At 47.6% G+C, this 22,702-nt stretch overlaps 1 protein-coding gene across 2 annotated transcripts in view; it reads left to right on the forward strand.

Annotated features, from left to right (window-relative positions):
* PLXNA4 (plexin A4) overlaps nucleotides 1-22,702 on the forward strand; it is a 480,156-nt gene that overhangs the window by 94,801 nt on the left and 362,653 nt on the right. The window lies entirely within an intron of this gene.

Raw genomic sequence — 22,702 nt, forward strand, 5'->3', positions numbered from 1 at the left:
TCCCTCTTCAGCCTTTCTGGTTTGTGCATCCATCTGGAATCCATTTAGGGAACAGATGGAGGAAAGTATATAGTACCCACTGGAATTGCTATTGGGGCTAAGAGCCAGATCGTGGGACAAGGAAACCATGGATGCTGTGGGAGCACAGAAATGCCTTCAGGTGGAGTTGAACCGTGTGATCCGGGGACATGAGCTTTCCTCCTCGTTCTCCAGAAGCTTGCTGACTTCAGTGGTACTGGGTGACCATGGCTTATCCGCTGTGTTTCATGTCCCCATCTATGCAGAAGTACTCTGTCACCTGCCTTGGCTTGGGATCTCATCTTAGTGGGTTGGCACTGGTCCCCCAGAGTGCCCTTCTTGCTTGGACCAAAGCCTTTCTAAAACTCAAGGCAGTAGGTCCTGTTTTCTATTGGCCGATAATCATACTTCACGCTTTCTCCTGGGAAATACTGATGATGCCATGCGGAGATCCTGCTTGTTTTAATTAGGCTTCCCCTGGAATTTTCTGGACATCGTGTGGTTCAGATGGATGAAGCAGCGGTGCCTTATCTGAGACCGAGTTTTGATGCCTGCTTTTCTCTTTGCTGTGTTTGTCGGTATGAGCTTGATGGTCAAGGGGAAATGCTGTCTGCAAATCTCGAGATTGTGCCTGTTACCCTGTTCTATGGTGTGACAGCCCATTCCAGCCATTGTTTTTCTCTCTTCAGATTGTGCATCTTTGTGGAACAGGTGGTGGGGCTGGAGGGTGGGAGTGTGGAGGGGGAGAGGCAGGGAGCAGAGTGTGTGTGGGTTGGGGATGTGTGTGGAGCAGTTACATGGCTAGCGGCTGGAAGAGAAAGCGTATGTTGGTGAAATGCCATGGCACGCAGTGAGAGTGATGCAGGCAGCCCACCACGCGTTGGGATCACCCTCCTCATTGTAGTGTCCTGCCTTCTATGTCAATGAACAGATTCATTTAACCTTTGTCCTTACAGCTTGAAGAATGATATTTCCTAGTCACCTGCCTTTCTGCGAAGACTATGTTAAACGCAACTGAATATTTCCTTGCTGCCTTGGCCTTCTCGTTGTGATTACTACTCACACAGTGGACAGGGCTCATGGACGCCCAGGGAGGATGCTGGGAAGTGCAGGCGTGTTGTGTCTGATCGTTGCGGCCTTCCCAGCTCTTCCTCTAGGGCACCTTGTCACTTATCCCTTCCAGATGCTGCCTGGTCCACATCAGCACCCTGCCTCCTCCCTGAGCTGCAGCTTCAGCTTTCAGTGAGCTGGGAAATCAGATAACCAAACTTGCTGAAATTATGTCTGATAAGCCTCCGTATAAGCCAAGGAGGGGGAAGTCCACGAGCTTTAGAGCAGGGACTTCGGGAAAAGATGTCTCTGTTGGTTGCTCAGGTGATTTCATTCTTCATGAGGATTCAACGAGTTCGATTTGCTGGCAAAGTGGATTCTAAATACCAAAGTCATTCCCATATACAAGTCACACAGTGAAATGTCTGTTGACCTGCTTTGCTTGCTCTGATGGTTAAATAAGCACTGTTGAGGGGTTGCACAGAGTCGGACACGACTGAAGCGACTTAGCAGCAGCAAAGGGTAAATAAGTAAGTGAAGGAACTGGGAGTGCTTTAGGTCTTGTCTCTACTAAGCCCATCTCAGTGGAAGGGAGAGGTGACTTTTTTCAATGTTCTGGAAGGTTCCAACCCCCTCAACTTCCTACCAGGGGCCAGAGGATCTTTTCACTTGCTGGCCAGACCAAGTAGACCCTATAGAATTTTTTTTTTTTTTTTTTGCTATTGTCTGAGCTGGTGGGTATATGGTGTCTGTGATATAAACATTGAGAATTCACTGCAAACAACAGAACAGAAAGTTATTTTCTCTTGGGGGGCGGGGGGAGATGTTTCCTGGCCATGGCTGCATCGTAAACCTAAGTTGGTTGACTTGCAAATAAACGTGTGCTCTTGGTCAGAGGGTGGTCAGAGGCTGATGGGGGCTGACTCTCTCACCTGTGGGAGCCGGTCCCCTGCTGGGGGTCAGAGCGAGGCCCGTCTCTGTGAGTGGGGGCTGAGGACACCTCCAGGACCCCGGGCAAGCTAAGTGCACACATACATCCATTGTGGGGCAGGCTGTGAGCAGAGCCTTGCCTTGAAGTGTGCCCCGAGGTCAGCCAGGCTGGCCATGACAGGCCACACCTGACCGGGGGCTTTAGGGCTTTATAAACCGTGGACTGGCATTTCTCATCTTTTACTTTGGAGCAGGGGGTGGGGGCGAGGTTCTCTTTCAGTCACCTGGGACATTACATTTAATTTCCAGGACTGTAGTGGCACTGGTGAAGCATAAACATTTGAGAAGTAGGGCCAGAGAGTCATGTGTAGGGGAATGAGCCAGTGGCCCTCCTGGGGGAAAGCCAGGCCATGGGGGCAGCCAAACTTTCTGCTCCACGAGCTCAGAGTGGTGGCCTTTTTAATAGTTTTGCTGAAGCCCAGCTACACTCCTGCAGACTCAGCCGGCCCTGGGGGACAGTCTGAATAGGGAAAGGAAAGCTGGGCCGCCGCGTCTGTTGTTTGAAATAATAAAAAGCGAAACTGGCCCATTTATTTATTTTTTTCTAAACAATAGAATTCCCCACCACTCTGGCTCACTGAGCACCACTCCCCTTCCCCTGTCATAACTCTGTCCTGCTTTTCCCAGAGGTTATCAGGACCCCATTCACTCTTTGGGCAGAGACCCAGCCGTGGAAAGCTGTGGGGCTGCAGGAGGATTTAGTGGGAAGTTTTGTGAGCTACTGAAACTGGGGGCTCAGGATAATAGAAATCATACAGCCGCCGTAATTACAGAGCCAGCTTCTCTGAGCCCTGTAATAATCTCCCGCGTGAATCAAGGGCCTTGCAGCGTTCTTTGCGATATGACAAGGGACTCAAGGTGGGAAGGCTGGGCGGGAGAGGGTTAGGGGGTTTGCTAAGAGTAAGGGACTTTGCTGTGAGTTTCAGGAGTTCAGGAGCTAGTCTGTGGCAGCTATCCATGGGCTGCCCTGAAAATTACTGACTTTCCATTTTGTTTGAAAGGTATGGGTCCCCATCATTGGCAACCTTGTCTCTGATGACCGTAATTTTACTCCTTTAGTGCACACATCACATGAGGCAGGGGGAAAGGAGGTGAGGAAAGTACCAATTTGGATGTCTTTTATTTTTTCTGATCTCTGTGTGTGTGTGTGTGTTATGGCTGGCATTGGCACATAAATGCTCCAGTCATCAGGAGGTGCCTAGAAATTTAGGAATAAGTTATGGGCTGTTACAGTTTCAACTACAGGTTAAACTCTTAAGGCCAGCACCATTCTGATTTGCTTTAAGGTGTCCATATAAATCTGAAAACCTTTGACCCAAGTTGGGGAAATGAGGTCAGTGTTGCCTTGGAGGACAAGATCTCTTTGCTTAAATATTCCAGCTCCGATTTCTCTGTCTCTTGCATTTTTACCACTAAGTGATCATATTTTATGGCTGCTGTTCAGCAGTGAATTACTGCCTGACATTAGTGGGAGAGACTAATGTTCATCGTGAACCAGAACATCATAAACTTTCACTTGAGGTGTGATTGCTCCTTTCATTTTGTGATTGCATCTTTCCTGGGTGTTTTGTTAGGTTGAACTGCACACACCAAGGGGCGGAGCACTGGGAGAATGTGGGGTAAGCAGAACCCTGGCTGGCCTTGCTGTTGGCTTGTAGTCGGATGTGTGTGTGTGTGTGTGTGTGTGTGTGTGCATGCACACACACACAGCCTCTCTTGTGTGGGTGTGTGTCAGCATGGAGAGTCACAGGAGTAGAGAACATAAAGTCATTCTTCTTGGGAATTGTCATGCAGCTTAATTCAGTCTTCCTACATTTTTTTTGTGAGCCTGTTTGAATTTTGTTTTTTTTTTTTTTACTTTTTATTTTATTGACATATAGTGGATTTATAATATTGTGTTAGTTTTAGGTGTACAGTAAAGTGGTTCTGTTATACATATCTAGCTTTTCTTTTTCAAATTCTTTTCCCTTGCAAGTTATTACAAAATATTGAGTAGAGTTCCCTGTGCTATATAGTAAGTCCTTGTTGGTAACCTATTTTATATCTATTTCATATATAATAATGTATATATGTTAATCCCAAACTAATTTATTCCTCCCTCTCTTTCCCCTTTGGTAACCATATATTTGTTTTCTATGTCTATGAGTCTGTTTCGTATATAAATTCATTTGTATCAGATTTTTTAGATTTCACACATAAATGATATCATACGTATCTGCCTTTTTCTGTCTGAGCCTGTTTGGAATTGATTTGCCTGTGTTCCTTAGGCCCTGAACACAGATCCAGAAGGGCAACTAGCAGAGGTGGAGGGAGACTCGCCTGAGGCTGTGTCATTCTGAACATAAGCTCTCAGAAACAGCTGCTGCCTGTGTGGGTGTTTCTGCAGTGCTCGAGTCACAGGGCAACACCAGATCAGAGGTGTGCAGCCCCTGCCTTGCAACTTCCTCAGTGTATCTGAGAACTCTTTAATATTCACCTGGAAATTTATCAAAAAATCAATTGATAATAACTAATAACAACAACGATAATAACAAAATAAAAACAATAATAATAACAACAATAAGTTAACTAAAAAGAAACTCATGTCATGGAAAGCTCTCTAGATGACTGGAGGCATCACAAAATTCAGTGGAGACAGTTGAAACTCCAGCTTGCCCTGTGATCAGAGCAGAACCTGAGTGTGCCAGATATAAGGTTTAGTCATTCCCTCTGTTATGTTGTTGTTGTCGTTCGGTCTCTCAGTTGTGTCCAGCTCTTTGCGGCCCCATGGACTGCAGCATGCTGGCTTCCCTGTCCTTCACCATCTCCCAGAGTTTGCTTAAACTCATCCATTGAGTCAGTGATGCCATCCAACCATCTCATCCTCTGTTAGTTTTTCAAACCAGAGAGGCTTTGCTTGTGGGTAGTCACTCAAGCAGAAGGGAAAAAGAAATGTTGAAGTATCAATGCCAGACAATTTCCATAATGAGAAGAGTGCATCAGAGTTTTGGCTTTTTGTTGTCATTGTTGTCGTGCTGTTTTTGCATTTCCCACCCCTGGTTTTGCGAGTATTAGGCCCACGTAGATCTTAACCTATGGGTTGAGTGAGGGGGATGCTGAGGCTGAGATGCTGCAAACAGAAGAGTGCAACAGATGTTCCAGGGACCCTCCTTTCTCTGACTTCATGTCTAAGGAGGGACAGAGAGATGGCTGGTCATTCAAGCCTGGGGGTCCTGGGACTGGCCTTCAAACCAGCCTTGCCTCGTGCCCTTCCGTCCACTCCTTGTGGCCCTCCTCCCTCTTCGTTTCAGTCTCCTCAGCTGGGCTGTAGGCCTTTTTGTTCACGTTGTACCTGGGAGATGTGGCAACCAGCTCAGCTGGCAGTAGCCTCTTGTGTGTGTGTGTTGGTCGCTCAGTTCTGCCCGACTCTTTGTGACCCCATGGACTATAGCCCGCCAGACTCCTCTGTCCATGGAATTCTCCAGGCAAGAATACTAGGGTGGGTTGTCATTTCCTTCTCCAGGGGATCTTCCTGACCCAGGTCTCCTGCATTGCAGGTGAATTCTTAGCATCTGAACCATCCTCTTGGGCATATCTTATATTCCTGAACAACATCAAGCCCTCACTCAACCATCCTTTTTGTGTAAATGTGTTCCCACTTGTGCTATTTTCTTATCCTTCCCTACTTTTCACTACTCAGCCCTGAGGCTCACCCTCTGTCCTGCAGGTCTCTGGGCGGGGATCCCAAGCGGTCACCAGTGCTGACCCAAGTGGGGTTAGAGTGGTGTCCTCTCAACGGTGCGTCTGCTGCAGCCCCTCTCAAGGCAGTTGGACCCCAAGAGCTGGGGCTTAGACTTGTTCTCCTCCTGGTGTCCTCTTTAAACACACTTTGAGCTTCCCAGAAAATACTACCCTGGAAGCATTTGTCGTTCTTTTTTCCAAATGATCATTGCTAGTGCACATGACTTAAGGAGATGATTTTAAATGAGCTTTGCCAATTCAAGATTTATTGATACATGTGTGCCATTTTTTTGAATCATATGTGTGTATATATATATATATATATCTACATTTGTGTAGAATGATCCTGATTATAAATTAAAGCACAGACATTAAAATTAAAGAAAGTGCTGCAGAAACACCCCAAATCATAGAGCGTGCTCAGTCAGCTGATGCTCAAATGCCAGGCACGCTGGAGGAATTTATCCAGTGACACATGCAATTGAAGTAAAATATTGTGCTTTACAAGAACATATCATTAAAATGAAAACTAGCGGCATATCAGGAGTCTGGCCATGTAACCAAGACAACAAAGATGGGAAAGGATGAAAGGCATGATGTTCCAGAGGAAAAGGGAGGAGGCAGGAGGCAAGAGGAGGAGGTGGGGCACCTAGCCGTCAATGGTCCCCTCACTACTGGGCTCATAGCTGATCAGTTTTGGACGGGAAGAGGATAGAATCTGGATGGTGATCCTGGTGGAGGCTCCAAGCCAGGATAGGACCAGGGATGGGGAAGGCAGTGTAGCCAAATTGACTTAGAGTCCATCCGTGGAAGCTCTGATTGGGGGGTATGGTCTGCTTATAGTTCCTACTTGTTCTCGAGTGACTTCCCATGAATTCCATGCTTCCTGGTGCTGTCATGGTGCTTCTTCCAGCAGCTTTGGTTTCTCATAGAGGCATTCCTGGTGACTTCTAAACAACTCCTCACATCTCCCACATTCACTCCATGCCTTCTATCCCACCCCCAGGGGACACAGATGTATTGATTATGGACTGCTGTGTGACAAATGACCCCAACACAGAGGCTTAAACAAATTTATCTCCCAGAGTTTATGGGGCAGGAATCCAGGTCTGGCTTAGCTAAGTCCTCTGGCTCAGAGGACTATAATCAAAGTGTTGTCTGGAGCATCCATCGTCTCCAGCTCAAGGCCGGAGTTGGGGAGGATCCTCTTCTAAGATCATGCACTTGGCAGTGCAAGGCCTCAGGTCCTCACTGGAAACCTCGGCCCCTGGCCACGTGGTCCCCATGATGGCCACTCACACAACAGGGCAGCTGAGAGAGGGAGCCAACAAGAGGCGGCGAGCACGATGACAGCCAGATTTTCTGAAACCTAACTTCAGAGATGACTTTTGTGGCATCCTGTTATTAGAAGCCAGTCACATGGTCCAGCCTACACTCAGGGGAGGGGCTTCCACAATGGTATGGATAAGGAGGCAGGGGTCCTTAAGGTCACCTTAGGTCCTTAAGGTCACTTAGAGGCTGCCTGCCACATGATGACTGTTTCTAAATCATCAAGGACCCCTGAACCAGTACTTTTAAAGTTCAAGTTGACTTTTAGTGGTATAGGAAGAAGCACAGCCTTACTCAGGAACCATCATGGCGCCAGCACTGAATCCTGACTTTGGGCTCCCACAGACTTTGATTGACATAGGAGAGAACCCAAAGGATGGACAACAAGGGGCGAACTGGCCTGCTACACTCGAAGGGCCAGAGGGCAGCACATCGTCTTGAGTGGGTGGGTGGTCTGGGAGCTTGGGGAGGCGTCCCTGGGGACCCAGCTTATCTTATGGAAAGGGTAGTAATTTGTGATGGTGGATAAGCGAGACTTATCTTTCATGTCAGTAACTGATGAGAGCTCTGATTCCACGGAGAATCCTTGCCCCCTGACTCTGGCCTCTTTGGGGGATCACCTAGCTTTTAAAGTGAAGGAAGCAAAAAGAAAGTTGCTCAGTCGTGTCTGACTCTTTGAGACCCAATGGACTGTAGCCCCCCAGGCTCCTCTGTCCCTGGGGATTCTCTGGGCAAGGATACTGGAGGGGGTTGCCACGCCCTCCTCCAGGGGATCTTCTCCACTCAGGGATCAAACCCAGGTCTCCCGTATAGTTGGTGGATTCTTTACCAACTGAACCATGATGGTGGAGTAGAAGGACGTGTGCTCATCTTTGACCTCGCTTTTAGGAAGGGGTCATTTTCCTGTGGATTGCGCTTGGCAGGAAAGAGGATGGGAAGGGGACCACCGTGCTTTGAACACCTCGTAGGCAGCAGGCACTGTTCTAGGTGCTTCCCTTGTGTTGTGTACATTGATCATCTCATGGCATCCTCAGCCTTTCCTTTTAGGTAAAGACTACAACCTCCCTTCTACACAGGAGGAGAGGGCTTGAGTAACTCACTAGAGGGCATGCAATTTGATCTAAGGTCTGCCCTCGCTGATACAGGCAAGTCATGGACTCTACCTGTGGCTACGTTCTCGGCCTGTGGGTAAATCTTACCTCCTGCCTCTGGCCAGCATACCTGTTGGCCAGAACCTTCCTACTTTCCTTTCCTTCCCTCTGTCTCTGCCCTGGCTCAGGGCCCCAGTGGTCAAGTGTGGACGGTTGTAACTGAATTCCCCATCTCAAGGCACCCCCCCACTTTAATTTCCTGTAGATTGTGCCAGACTCATCTATCTAAAACAGCTCCAGTTCTCTCACTCTCCTACTTGAAAAACTATAGATCTTGTCCAAGCTTCTGTGGCCCCCACTGCCTGTCACCCACCTGCATGTCAGAGGTCCAGCCTCTCCAAGGACACAGGTCCTCCAGCTCAACCCTTCAGCCCTGAACACTGCCTGGGCCCTCACGTTATGAGTCTCCAGGATCCCAGCTAAATTGAAATACCAAGGAAGGAGCTCCCACCTAAGAAATGGTGGGCTTCCCACCCCTGCAGCAGCTCTCGCATCACAAACCTCCCTCCAAGAACAGCCTCCTTTGAGGGGGAATTATGCTGGAGTGCATTGCACAGTAGAGCGGGTGGTGGTCCTGGGGAGGGGCCGGAGGCTTTCTGGGAAACAAGCTGCGCTTTTCCACTCACCACTGACCCGCCACCCAGGACTCACTTGGGGTGTTTGTCTTGGGGATTGTCACAGAATTCTCTCTCCCAACAGCCCCCGGGACTGTGTTCAGTGGTTCCTGATTCCTTTCCCTGTTATTGGTCAACCAAGGTCCCGTGACTGGGTCGTATCCCATAACTTCTTGGCAAGCCCCCTGCAACTGGGGACCTAATTATACCGTCTCCTTAGACCCCCTGGTCCTTTTAGCCTCTCCCTCCACCAGTCCATCCAGCCTTCTTTTTCCTCCTAAATGCCGGTCCCCTCCACCCAAGCCTCATGGCCTTTCTCTGTCCTGGACCTGCTCGCCCCACGTTTACTCTCTCAGCTCTTGGCCTCTGCTTGTCATTGTGCGGCTTGTACACTTTACATAGGGGAAATCCATTCGCAGATGTTATCTTGACTGATTACCCAGGACGACAGTGGGGTAGCAAGTCCCGAGGCAGCTCTGGCTCCACGATTTCTTCATAGATTTAGTGGCTCGAGGGACACTGTGATTGGATGGTTGATTCACTTGACCTGCATTGCCCTGTTGGTGCCCCTGTGAGTCTCTTTAGGAAAAGCGGGCCAAAGAGTGGGTCCATCAGCAGTGGGTGTTGGCTCAGGGCTCCTCCCCCTCCACTGGCTCTCTCTTCCTTGGGGCCACTCTCTGGCATCCCCAGTGCCTCCCCTCAACCCAATTTTTCTGCTTTGAGCCCCCTTCCAGAAGGTTCCTCCCTCACCATACCCCACCCTGAAGGCTCCAGAGGTTTTGGGACCAAGAAGGGTGGAAGGGAAGGCACACAGGAAGAGAGTCTTGCCAGGGAATTGGATTGTCTTTCTGCTTAACTACTCATATCTCCCACCAGATTGAGAGTGTGCTGGGGACGGGGGAGCTGAACTTGGGTGTGACCTCAGTGGCTGGTTGGACTTGAGGGGCCAGAACGATGCTGAGGCCGGCTTATGACCTACTCTCATCACTGCATCCACAAGTCACATCAAATCCTGATGCTTCTCAGGTCTTCCCAGCAGGAATCCCAGATGCCAAGTGTTGCTTCAGGAAGGATTATACCTAATATCACATGAGTATCTCACACGCTTTGTGGTTTCTGAAAACAGTGAAGATGGTTAGATACCTTTGGTTCATTCTTAAAGATCTGTAAGTGGATGAATTCTCTACCTTGGTCCTTCGGCTAACTTGCCAGCCTTCCCTGCTGTGATCATTCAATTCTCTCTATTTCATCCTAAGAGCACAGCATTTATCCATGCTTTTCTACCAGAAACAGAATCCCTTTACAGCGATTTCTCATGATAGGGGCACCGGCTTTTTGAAAAGTTGTGTGTACCTAAAGCCATATTTTAAATGCTTTAGATGAGCATACAATAAGAATGTCTTATTTAATCTTTATGATTAAAGCTCTTCTGGGCCTTCCCCCAGATATACCAGGCTTGGGAGAGGAAATTACGTTTTAAATATCACTCACAGAATCCATCTTTCTTAAATCCCATGAAGTTTATCAGGCAGGATCATCTGAGGCCTCGTAGAGCTGAACCACGCTGTTGGCCTTAAGTGCCCCTGTGGCGGCTGGGGAACTGGTCTCCTCCAGAGCTGGGCAGGGTCAAGGACAACTTGACTGACTGCTCCATTGCCTCAGTGAGGCTCTGGGCCTCTTCACTGATGGAAAGATCATGGGCTTAAGAGATAGGAGTTCATCAAAGGAACCAATGAGTCCTTTTCTAAACTGAAGAACACTTTCCTAAAATTAATAGCCTCTGAACATATTTATTTTACTAAGTTGAGTTTTTATTCACTCCCAGTTTTATTACCCAGAAATCATAGGCAATAGTTTCAAAATCTTAGAATTTTTCCCAAGAGGAATTTGTTCATTTTCTTTGCATTAAAAAATAGTTTTTTTGGTTTGTTTGTTTTTTTACTTCTCGATCAGACTTCTAAACATCTCCCCCAGCATGTCTAAACCTTTCCTAGTTAGATGTGGGTGTCCAGCACAGCACTTTCCTGAAATGCTAAATAAAAAACATATTTTGAGATTGACTCTTGGGGCTTGGGGTCTTATAGTAGCTGTGTGTGTGTGTGTGTGTGTGTGTGTGTGTGTGTGTGTATCAGCTAGTTTAGGCTAAGCTATGGCTCAGTAACAAATAACCCCCGTTTTAAGTGACTGCCACAACAGCATAAACTTGTCTCCAGCTCATGCTCATGTGCACCCTGGTTTGGCTGCAGCTATGCTCTGGGTCACTTCTTTCGGACAGAGGCTAAAGACATGCCCAGATCCCTCTCGGATGTTAATGCTGTGGCTTGGATGTGGCACATATCATTGCCCCTCACATTTTATAGGCTACACCAAAGGGAATGGTATGGAGACTCTACTCTCACCACGGGAAGAGGCCAGGTGCATATATGTTTCTGGAGGGAGGGACAGAGGATATTCTGTCAATAGTACAGTTTACTATAAGAATTATTATTGTGAACATTACCTTGAGTCAGGACATCTCTACTTGACCTGTCTGTAATATGCTGGGTGTTTCTTGAATTAAAGAGCACAAGGTATCTTCTTACTTAATATTGGAGAAGATGTATGAAAAATACAGGATGTGGCTGGTTTTATGACATCAAGCTCAGAAAGAGTGTTGGAGATTTTTAAAAACCAAAAGCTCTATCAGCTTGTTTTCTGGTGACTTGCTTCTTCTGAAACTGAAATGAGAATCACTCAGTCCCTTCCATTAGTGAGGGCTATAGTTGTTTGTATTTCCCTGCATCCAGTTTTCCTTAAGAGTGAGGGCACTTTTCTACTTAAATACAAAGATTAGACTGTGCTCAATGGATGTCTCTTGGAATAATTAAATTATCCAAATTTATTAAATCATTTCTCGTAACTACAATTAAATGGAATCTTCCAAATTAATTTTCCCCATGTAATTTACTCCACCCACTGACAAATTCCCCCATCTCCCCTCTGTCCTCTTGTTTTTTGACTATGAATTCTAAAAAAATTCACTCTGGACAGTCAGGACCACTGGCCCTTGAAATTCATCCTCCAGGCAAGGAACCTAATTTGGGAATTCTAGTTCCAAAGCTGGCTACTGACTCAGGGCCAGGTTCCCTGTCAGGCTTCCCCACCATCTCCTCCTCTTTGGAAATGGCAGAGCTGGAATCCTGCATGGAGGAAGCAATCCTGCAGACTGGTTTGAAAAACACTGATTTTTTTCAGCCTTCGAACTCATTCTGTGGATAGCAAATTTTTTGGCTGACATGTCTTAAACTTACATCATATTGACGATGCCTGAGGAGTCCTTGAACATCCATAACTGGATGGCACTTGGAATAATTAAATGATATGTATTTTCACGGCTGAGCTGGTGGCAGCCACTGGGTGAGTCTTGGAAATCAAAGAAAGCTTATAGGGAGTTGCCCTGTTGCAGATGTGCTAGAAGGAGCCCTTTGATCCTTTCTAAGCTCTTCACCTTCGATTTTCAGGTGGATACGAAATACTGTGGACCCTCTGCCACACACACACACACACATTCATGCCATAAACGTGCACATGTACCTAATTCCATGCATACCTGTGTGCACTCATGCATGCTGATGTGTACCCATGCATGCACACTTAGGAGCCAGACCCGTCTCTTAAAAAAAAAAAATTGAAGTATAGTAGATTTACAATGTTGAAATAATTTCTGCTGTACAGCACAGTGGCTTAGCTATGCATATATATGCATTCTTTTTCTGATATTCTGTTTCATTATGATCGGTCCCAGGACACTGGATATAATTCCCTGTGCTGTACAGTAGGGCCTCATTGTTCATCCATTCTAATGTAATAGTTTGCATCTACTAACCCCAAACTCCCAGGCCGTACCTCTCCCCCGCCTCCACCCCCTTGGCAATCACACGCCTGTTCTCTACATCTGTGATTCTGTTTCTGCACTGAAGATTAGTTTGTTTGTGCCATATTTTAGATTCTAGACCCTTCTCTTTGCACTCAAGCCTGGGGCAGGTCCTCCTGTGCTCTGCCCTCTTGGACTGAGCCCACTCCCTCGCATTCTCTCTGGGAAATTAGCAACACACCATCTAATCAGTTTACCTCTGACTCGCCCACTTTGGCTTTGAGATGATGACAGAGTGCAGCTATTTAGCTGTCAAAGGCTCTGACTATTGCCCAGATGGACAGCGCCTCAAACATCAGAGTGGTTTCTTGCTTCCTCATGGGTGGGGGGGTAATGACTCTCCCAGTTGCTTTTTTAAGTGCTTCATGCATCTGCCTTTAATTTTAATGCCTCTTGCCTGCTGACCTCGCTTCCCGACAGCCAGCCTAAGTGTGATTCCCATAATTAACTTAGTGATAATTTAATCTCTCTGCTTTAAATTTGATTGTTTTTGAGGGAGTGGGGTCTGGGGACAGGAGAAAGGGGAACTTTGTGCTTTGTATGACCTTTGTTTTTGTCTGGACTCTTTCTTTGACAGCAAGATTAGAGGGATATAGCTGGGTCGGGTGAGGGGACACAGGGAGAGAGAGGCTCAGGGCATCATGGGTAGATTCGAGAAAGGATGCTAAAACAAAACTCTCTCTCCATTCCTTTTCTTGTAAGAGGTCGTCTTTCTTTGTCCCCTTTTCTCCCCCCAAAATGTGCAAACATGTGAGAGAGAGTACACAAATGCTTTCAGATGCTTTGATGGGGAGTAGCTTGAAAATGAAAAAATAATAAACTTCCTTAGTGGGCATGGCAACTATTCTCTTAAGCCAGAAGAAGGCAAGAAGAGGGGAAAGGCACCATTGGGTGCTACCCTGCTACTTCCCATGTTCGCTTCTAGGCATCCTCGCAGCCTTTGTGCCCAAGTGTCTGTCCAGGTCTGTGTCAGGGGTTTCCCATGCTTCTAAACTGTTGAAACCGAGACCGGCAGATTGTCTGAAGAGGTGGAACCGACAGCTGGGAAATCTCAACTTTGTTGCTGGCTGCACTCCTGATTTTGGACAAATTGTTTAACTATACATATTTCACCTTTTGAGCAACTAGCATGCTAATATATGCACCCCCCATCTCTCATATGAATAAGCTGAGAATAAAAGGTCTTCACATCTGGAGAACATTTCTTGATTCAGTAGGAGAAACGAATAAAAATTAAGACAATGGTGAAGACCAAATGATTTTATGTGCTTAGTAAACTTCTAAGGAGAGTCTTCAAACTCCATTGAGGTAAACACCTATGTGAACCCAGGCAGAGTATTAGAGCAGAGGGTAGAAAGTCCCCAGGGGAAACCTCAGAGGCTCCAAATAGATGCACTAACCAGTCCTTGTGGGATTTACGTGTGTGTGTGTGTGTGTGTGTGCGCGTGCGCATGCGCATGTACACGCTCAAGATCTCTTTGGGAGAACTTCAGGAAGCCACCCTTGGTTCCTCCTTAGATTGCTACTGCCTTGAGGTGCTGTAACGGGGTGCATACCATGGGTGAAGGAAGCGGGGACACAGGGCAATACTCAGTTCTGAAAAGCTTGGGATTCTTCCTACCACCTCCTGCAGCCTGGAAACAAGGTCTTTGATTTATGAGCTAACTTTTAATTAAAAGAACAGCCAAAAAAAAAAAAAATCTCATATTGCCTCTCCAGGATAAATGGTTCACAGTCTGAAGTAATTTTGTTTCTTCTCCCGGTGCTGCAGGGGCGTGTGAATACGTGTGTGTATGTGTGCACAGATGTGTGTGTGCACGCATCATGTGTGTCATGGGATGTTGGCTGAGTGCTCTGTGTCAGATCCCCCCCAAAGATTCTTTGCTCCTGCAGCTGACCCTGCCTCTACCCTCTGGGTCCTGGTGTGTAGCCCTAATGCTAGCTTCTTGCTCTGTATCACAGTTTCTCCCTGCAGTTTTTCCTGACATCTTTACATGAAGAGATGCTGCTGTCAGTTTCTTTCTGACTTGCTTGTAGAACTTTCCTTCCTTGAGCCACAATGATGTCTCTGCTGTCTTTGGCAGAAGAGATTTTATTTTGGTGGTTACCCCGAATTCTCAATATGTTTTGATTTATTTCTCTGACAGACCCTCATTACCTCCCATTGGCACTTCCCAGTATGGAATTTATCAGACCCCCAGCCCTTCTTCTCTGGGAGTTGATCTTCCCTAATATGACTGAAACTGACATGCAACTCACCCCTGGCGGGTTGGGATATAAACCTGGCCTTTCTTATATGACAGCTTTTATTCTCCATCACTATCCATCACCTTTAGCTGTGATGGGGTGGGGACCACTCTTTTCTGTGGAGTCCTACCTTCTAGGAGTACCAATGTTTATTTGGTAGTTAGAGATGGATTTCTTTCTATGAGAGATGTATTAAGTCCACTCTGTTAGAATTTTCATTCCTCCCTTCATCAGGAAGGGCTGTGGAGCCCCATCTATTGACTGCAGAAGCAGGAGCCATGGGTCCTCATCTCAAAGAACCTGCCCCCTCCACTGCCCTCCTGGGGCTTTGGCAGCAGCGTTGGAGTTGCCGCTGTGGCTTCTTTGCTCTGGAGGGAGAATCTGTCCATGACACACACTGAAAAACCTCAGGAGAACTGACCAGCAAAAGTCCCTAGTTAAGATAAGCCAAAAAACCAACTGTGAGGCCACGGAGAGGTGGCCTGGGCCAGCGGCAGAAATTTGGGTTTGCACTTGATGATGAATTCTCCGCCTTCTCTGCTGCTGATTCACTGCAAGGAGCAAGGGACAGTAATCACCAACCTGGCCCTTTGCAGGGCTTTGGTCTTATTTGCAGTAAACAGCAGAGGGAATGAGCTCCAGGCCTCCCCCACCTTCTGCTGCTGCTCCATTTATAAACACTCTATCACAACAAGTCTTGGTATAAGCAGGAGCGGGGCTTCACAGGGACGTGAGCCACCCGCTCATGGTTAGGATATTTGTTACTACTCACTGCTCATCACAGCAAAGAACGTTGGTATATATATGTACTCACCTTAAAGCGCCAGCTCACAGTACCTGGGCTCTCCGGGCTGGGGGAGAGCAGGGTGGCAGCAGTCCAGGCCTCACCCAATGTCCCATCTCTTCCCATGCCCTGGCCATCACCTGCACCTGCTCCTCCTGGGTGAGCCAAGGGAGGGACCCCTGGGCGCTCCACCTACCTGATAGCACCAGCAGTGACATCCACTTTCCAACTTCCCAAAGTGATGTTTCCCAGAGTACTCTGAGGCCCTGGGGCTGTTCTGCAAGATGAAATCATTGGTTCTAAATTTGTCTTTGCTGACAGCCCAGAACCAGGTTCCAGGGCCGCTGGCAGGCTCAGGAGGTAGTCTGCTGGAGGAGACTCCCACGTGTACCCCGGCTCCTGCCACCACCACTGTTCCACAAGAGGGGCTTCCGTCTCCTCCGACAATTCTCACTTCTGTCTTCAGCTTCCCTGGGTTCCCTATTCTTAAGATTAGCTTTTGTGCCTACGACCTCAACTTAGGAAAGAGCCAGCATAACAACCAGCTTAGAGAGTGCACCCAGACTCAGAAGAAAGGGCCAGCCTCTTCCGTGTTTGTGCTTGCTTGTGGACAGTTGTCCTGCATCACAAGCACAGTGCTGGATATTTTTCAAGTCCACCTCTGGGTGCCGGAGCATCCTCACCTTCCCCCGTGTCCGCAGTCCCTCATCTGACAAATTAGCTTGGAACTCGAAGGGTCCTAGGAACAAGTCTTGGGAGTGTCTTTAAGGAAGCAGGGCTGTTTGAAATGGAAAAAGAGGACAGGCTGCTCTTTTGGTGAGGACCTGGGCCAGAGCGCCACAGAAGTAACAGGGGAGGCAGGTGAGCTTCTCTGCTGGGAGGACTCAGCCGGCAGTGCCTTTGGAAGAATCAAGCCCTGAGGGAACGTGGGGAGGCAGCAGCAGACCCCTTACCAGGGACCAGCAGTGGAGTGTGTGTCTCCTATCACTGCTGCGATAGATTATGAAAATTACTGACTTAAATCAGCACAAACTTACTGTCTTACAGTTCTGTAGGTCAGATGCTCACTCGGCTGAAACCAAGGTGCCAGCAAAGCTTTACTCCTTCCTGGTAGCTCACAAAGAGTCCACCTACAATGCAGGAGACCTGGGTTAGATTCCTGGGTCAGGAAGATCCCTTGGAGGAGGGAATGGCACCCCACTCCAGTATTCTTGCCTGGGAAATCCCATGGACAGAAGAGCCTGGTAGGCTACCGTCCATGGGGTCGCAAAGAGTTAGACACAACTGAGAGGCTAACATGTTCACAAAAGTTCTAGAGGGGAATCTGTTCTCTCATCTTTTCCAGTTTCCTGTGATTTGCCCACTTTCCTTGGCTCATGGCCCCCTCCCGCCATGCTCAAAACCAGCAGCACGGCATCTCTCTGCCCCTTCCTCGAGTGCATCTCCTACTAACCACCGCTGGAAGAGGGTCTCTATTCTTAAGTATTCCTGGGATTGGATTGGGCCCACCTAGATAATCCAGGATAATCTTCCCAGGTCCTTATCTTTGTGTGTTAGTCACTCAGTCTGACTCTTTGTGACCCCATGGACTGTAGCCCACCAGGCTCCCCTGTGCATGGGATTCTCCAGGCAAGATTACAGGAATGGGTTGCCGTTTCCTTCTCCAGGGGATCTTCCCAACCCAAGGATTGGACCCACATCTCCTGCATTGCAGGCAGATTCTTTACTACTCAGCCACCAGGGAACTTGCCAAATCCCTTTTTCCATGTGAAGTAACATAGTCTCTAATTCTGGAGGTAAGATGTGGACATCTTTCTTTGGAGGGGCAGTGATTCTGTCTACCACAGAGATGGCTCTGATATAGCTGCAAGGCTGTTGGGGAAGATGTGTGAGAGTGGAAGTTTGGGGAGGCATTTTGGAACCAGATAGGACCCATGGGAGACCCACCCCTAGAGGGGTAGGATGGGAAGGGGTGGGAGAGAGGCTCAAGAGAGTGGGGATATATGTATACTTATGGTTGATCAATGTTGTTATATGGCAGAAACCAACACACCAGTGTAAAGCAATTATCTTCCAATTAAAAAGAGAGAGAGAGAGAAGTAAAGTGTTTAAAAAGACTGAAAATCCCACCAGACTTTGGCATAGTTCCCAATCAGAGTCAGTTCCTCCCACCCCAGCCAGACGGCATGAGGATGGTCTCCCATGTTTTGGAACCCAGGAAGCTCCACTGGTCAAGACAGCTTTGGGCTTTCCTTCTTGGACATTGGAATGAAAGGGGCCTTTCATGGACTTAATCAGTTTCAGTGACTTTATTTGGAGTTTCATTATCTGTAAGTTTGCTTTCCCTTGGTTTCAGAAGAGCTTTTTCTGGGGGGAAAAAAGGCTTTTGGAAAGCTCCTCTTTGTCTTTATTTTACAAGGCAAAGTAGGTTTTGTTTCCTCCACTATGTGCAACAGCTACCAAAGCCCAGTGGGAAGAACTGGGAGGAAACCTGTCAGCACGAGGGTCAGTTGTGACAGCTGTGAACAGTGTCCCCTCCCCCGAAAGGGAGTCACCATTGACCTTGATGATTTACTGGTTGGGAAACCGTGATTGGCCAGGCTCATGTTTGTGTGTCTACTTTTGTTTCCTTCCTAAAATTTCCCAGCACCATGGCCAGCTTCTCCTGAGGTTTACTGTTGAGCAAGATGAGATTTTAGGCATTGTGAGATGACCAAAGAAGAGAAAAAAAAAGGGGGGCTTTTATGGGCTTGGTGACTTTAGGTGGGCAGAGTGAGTGAGAAAGGGCCAATGGGTTTGTTAGACCAGACTGAGGTCTGTCTTCAGTCTTAGGTGTATGAAATAGAATTTTCAGCCCCTGGGTGAATTGTCAGTGAGAGCTGGTTCTGCTTCTAAGTTGGAAAAAACAACTGGGACTTCGGTCAGGGCTGGGGAGGAAAGAGAGAAGCCAGAGGTGAGGGAAAAATGAGCAGCTACTGTGTGCTGTGTGCTTTGCGGCTCAGACCTTACAGCGAATGCCTAGCGCCCTGCAGCAACCCTGCATGGTGAGGGCTTTTGCTGCAGTTTTGCCCTTGAAGAGATCTGTATTCAGAAAGGTAGAATGATAGCTGGCATACAGACTCCAAAATCTATGCCTTTATAATCCATTGTGCAATCTCTACCTTTTATGAATATAAATGACTTTTTGGTTCCTTTTGCCTATGTGCATTTTATTTTATTTTTAAAAGATTTTTTGGATGGAATCATTTTTTTTTAAGTCTTTAATTGAATTTGTTATAGTAGTGCTTCTGTTTTACGATTTGTTTTTTTGGCCTCGAGGTATGTGGGATCTTGGCTCCCTGACCAGGGACTGCACCTGCTCTTGTCCATTGGAAGGCAAAGTATTAACCACTGACCAGGCAAGTCCCCCTGAGTGCGTTTTCCAACTCAGTTTTGCTTCCCCCTCAAATATCCAGTTTTGTAGAGGGATGGGTTGTTGCTGCTATTTAGTCACTAAGTTGTATCCGACTCTTTGTGACCCCATGGACTGTAGCCCATTGGGCTCCTCTGTCCATGGAATTTTCCAGGCAAGAATACTGGAGTGGGTTGCCATTCCCTTCCCCAGGGGATCTTCCCGACCCAGGAATTGAACCCAAGTCTTCCACATTTCAGGCAGATTCTTTATTGTCTGAGCTACCAGGGAAGCCCAAGTATACTGGAGTGGGTAGCCTATCTCTTCTCCAACGGATCTTCCCAGCCCAGGGATCTAACCCTTACCTCCTGCGTTGCAGGCGGATTCTTTACCATTGAGCCACCAGGGAAACCTGGGTAGAGATGAGGCTGGGGCATATGGGGAGTCTGAGGCTCCAGAAGGAAGCACTTGAGACTCACGTTTTTGGGTGGCTCTGCATGCTGGAAGCTTCTGGGCATATCAGGGCCTGCATTCTGAGCCTGGTAGAGACTGGGCCTTTTCCCTCACTGCTGGTAGCCATCCCTGGACTCTCACCACAGGCTTCCCTATTCCAGGATTGCTCTCAACTGGGCTTGTGAAAATGAACAGCTGATGTGTTCTATAATTCTTTGTCTCTTCATATGTGTATGTAACAGTATGTACATAAATATAATTATGTGTGTGGGGATAGGGTGGGGTTGTTCCTGGAAAAGCTGAAGAAGACCTGTTTGCCATTTTGATGACTTATTCTAAAGCTCGGCCCTGCCTTCCTTCTCATCTCTTTCTGCTTCTCCTCATCCTGTGGGAAGAAGGAGAGAAGTACTGGGACGGCAGGCATAGAAAGGGACCCTGGAATTCTGTGTGCACCTGTGACTGTCTCTCCTACTTTCTCACCACAAGTCAAGACTTCCCCATCTGACCTCAGTCTTTGGGTTCCCAAGATGAGGATTTTTTTTTTCCCTTTGCAGTTCATGGGGATTGAGTGTGAGGACTAACACTGTTAGGAAAATGTGTTTGTGTAGAATATGTGTGGTGTATGTGTAAACATTCATCTACAAAATTACCAATGGGGGCAGTTTCTAAATAGAGTTTTAAAAATATGAATTCTAAGTTTTCAACAGTACCCTATGTGTGTGTATCAGTCATTTAAAGTCTGGCAGTTTGAATGTAAAGTTTTTCCTGACTCTGGGACATCCCTGGTAATCCAGTGGTTAAGACTCTGCACTTCTACTACAGGAGGCATGGGTTCAATCCCTGGTAGGGGAATTAAGATCCTGCATGCTGTGTGAGGTAGCAAAAAATTAAAACTTAAATTGTTTAAAAAAAGATTTTCCTGGGCTTGCCTGGTGGTCCAGTGGTTAAGACTCTGCACTTCCATAGCAGGGGAGTGGGTTTTGATCCCTGGTAGGGGAACTAAGGCTTCTCTGGTGGCTCAGATGGTAAAGAATCCACCTGCAATGCAGGAGACCCAGGTTCAATCCCTGGGTCAGGAAGATCCCTTGGAGAAGGGAAAGGCAACCCACTCCAGTATTCTTGCTCGGACAATTCCGTGGACAGAAGAGTCTGGTGGGCTATACAGTCTATGGGGTCACAAAGAGTTGGACACGACTGAGTGACTAATACACTTACAGGAGAACTAAGATCCCACATCCTGTGTGACATGGCAAAAAGAAAAAAAAATAAAGTTGTTTATAAAAAAAGAGATTTCCCTGGGTTTCCCTGGTGGCTCAATGGTAAAGAATCCATCTGCCAGTGCAGAAGACAAGGGTTCAGTCCCTGATCTGGGAAGATCCCACATGCAATGGAGCAACTAAACCACGCATATTGAGCCTGTGTTCTAGGGCCTGGGAAGTGCAGCTACTGAGCCCACGTGCCATAGCTCCTGAAGCCTGAGTGCCCTAGAGCCTGTGCTCTGCAACAGGAGAAGCCACCGCAGACAGAGGCCCGTGCACAATAGCTAGAGAGCAGCCCCTGCTCGCTATAGCTAGAGGAAGCCCACACAGCAATGAAGACCAAGCACAGCCAAAAATGAATAAATAAAATAAAAGATAAAGATTTTCCTAACTCTGTCATAATTACTTCAAACTCATCTAAGCCCAGTTGATACCAGACTACAGAATTTTATGCCAGTTTTCCTAGAGAATTAAGAAGGAGGGGCTCTTCCAACTCGGTCATGCCAGGATTGACAGGGAACACACCCAGATATATACCCAGGGAAGCAGCCGACGAGGCAGTTGGAGGCTGGGTACGTATGATTGTGTGAGAGCCATGTGTAATTACCTCTGATGGTGTTAGAGAAGACAGGTGTTTCATTAAGTTTGAGAGATTTGGAACATTTCAGTTATGCCGTGGTGGGATGCTGGCATTCCAAAATGAGCTAGCAAGGATCCCACTGCCAAGAAGCTGTATTTCTCAGCAGCACTGTCATCCACGCATGGCACATGTTACCACTTGGAGACCACTGCCCTAGATGATGAGCTTATTTAAGCGATTAGAATGACTCGGAAACAAGGTCCTTCCACACCACCTATGGGAGCGTTCTCTTTGGCCATCATGGGAGTAGACGGAAAGACTGGTCCCTGGTTCACCGCTTTGACATGTTGTGATCGTGGGCAGTAACCTTGGCCTCCCTGTGTGTTCATTTCCCCACTGTCTACAGCAGGCCAGAAACCATGCTTGTGAAGCAGACCTTTGAGGAAGACCTTGATGAGAGCAGCCTGGGAGTGGACCAGTTTTCAGAGCCTAGGATTGGTGGGCAAAGTTGGCCAAAGCGGGTGGTAATGAGGCCAAGGTCTTTCACATGCCCACCCCTGCTTGCAGGGGGACAGCAAACAATTCTGGCTGGTGGCCTCAGGCAGAACCCTGAGCTCTTGCCTAATGGGTCACCTTGACCACAAAAGAGTGTGACTGTTGCAGCTCTGAAAGAATGCAGGCCCCACACCATCCCCACTGGGGGCGGTGAGCCTCACACCTCTTTTGGCCCCAGACCAGCCACTCTGCAAAGCTCGGGGGGGATTCCAGGGCAGGCGGACTGGGAGTTCCTTCTCTTATTTGATTACTTGCTAAGTGAGGAGACAGCAAGCTGGTAGGAAGATCAGAGCCTGTGGGACCTCAACCCCTTCCCCTCCAGGAGCTTCTCGGGCTGTCTTGCAGCTTTCCCACGTGTGAAACAAGTGGTGGGCGATGTTACCTGATGGAGCTGTTTAGGGAGTTGCTAATGACTGATGGCCAGTTAAGGTTGGAGGGTGACAGTGTGAGTTTCTCTAATAGGCTACAACACATTCCAGTCAGGGGATAACCCTCCGGCCCCCAAGGTACTTTTATTTGTGAGTCGATGACTGCATCCACGACTATACTCATTTAGGCTTCTTGAGAGTTGGCTTGGCGATCTGACTTTATGAAAAGAGCACAGAGGAGGAACTTAGAAAACGTTTAGAAAACTTCCAGAGAAGGGAA

Source organism: Bos grunniens, chromosome 4 (assembly GCF_055505025.1).
Source record: "Bos grunniens cultivar Pamir isolate PY7600 chromosome 4, Bosgru_T2T1.0, whole genome shotgun sequence".
Classification (NCBI taxonomy): domain Eukaryota; kingdom Metazoa; phylum Chordata; class Mammalia; order Artiodactyla; family Bovidae; genus Bos; species Bos grunniens.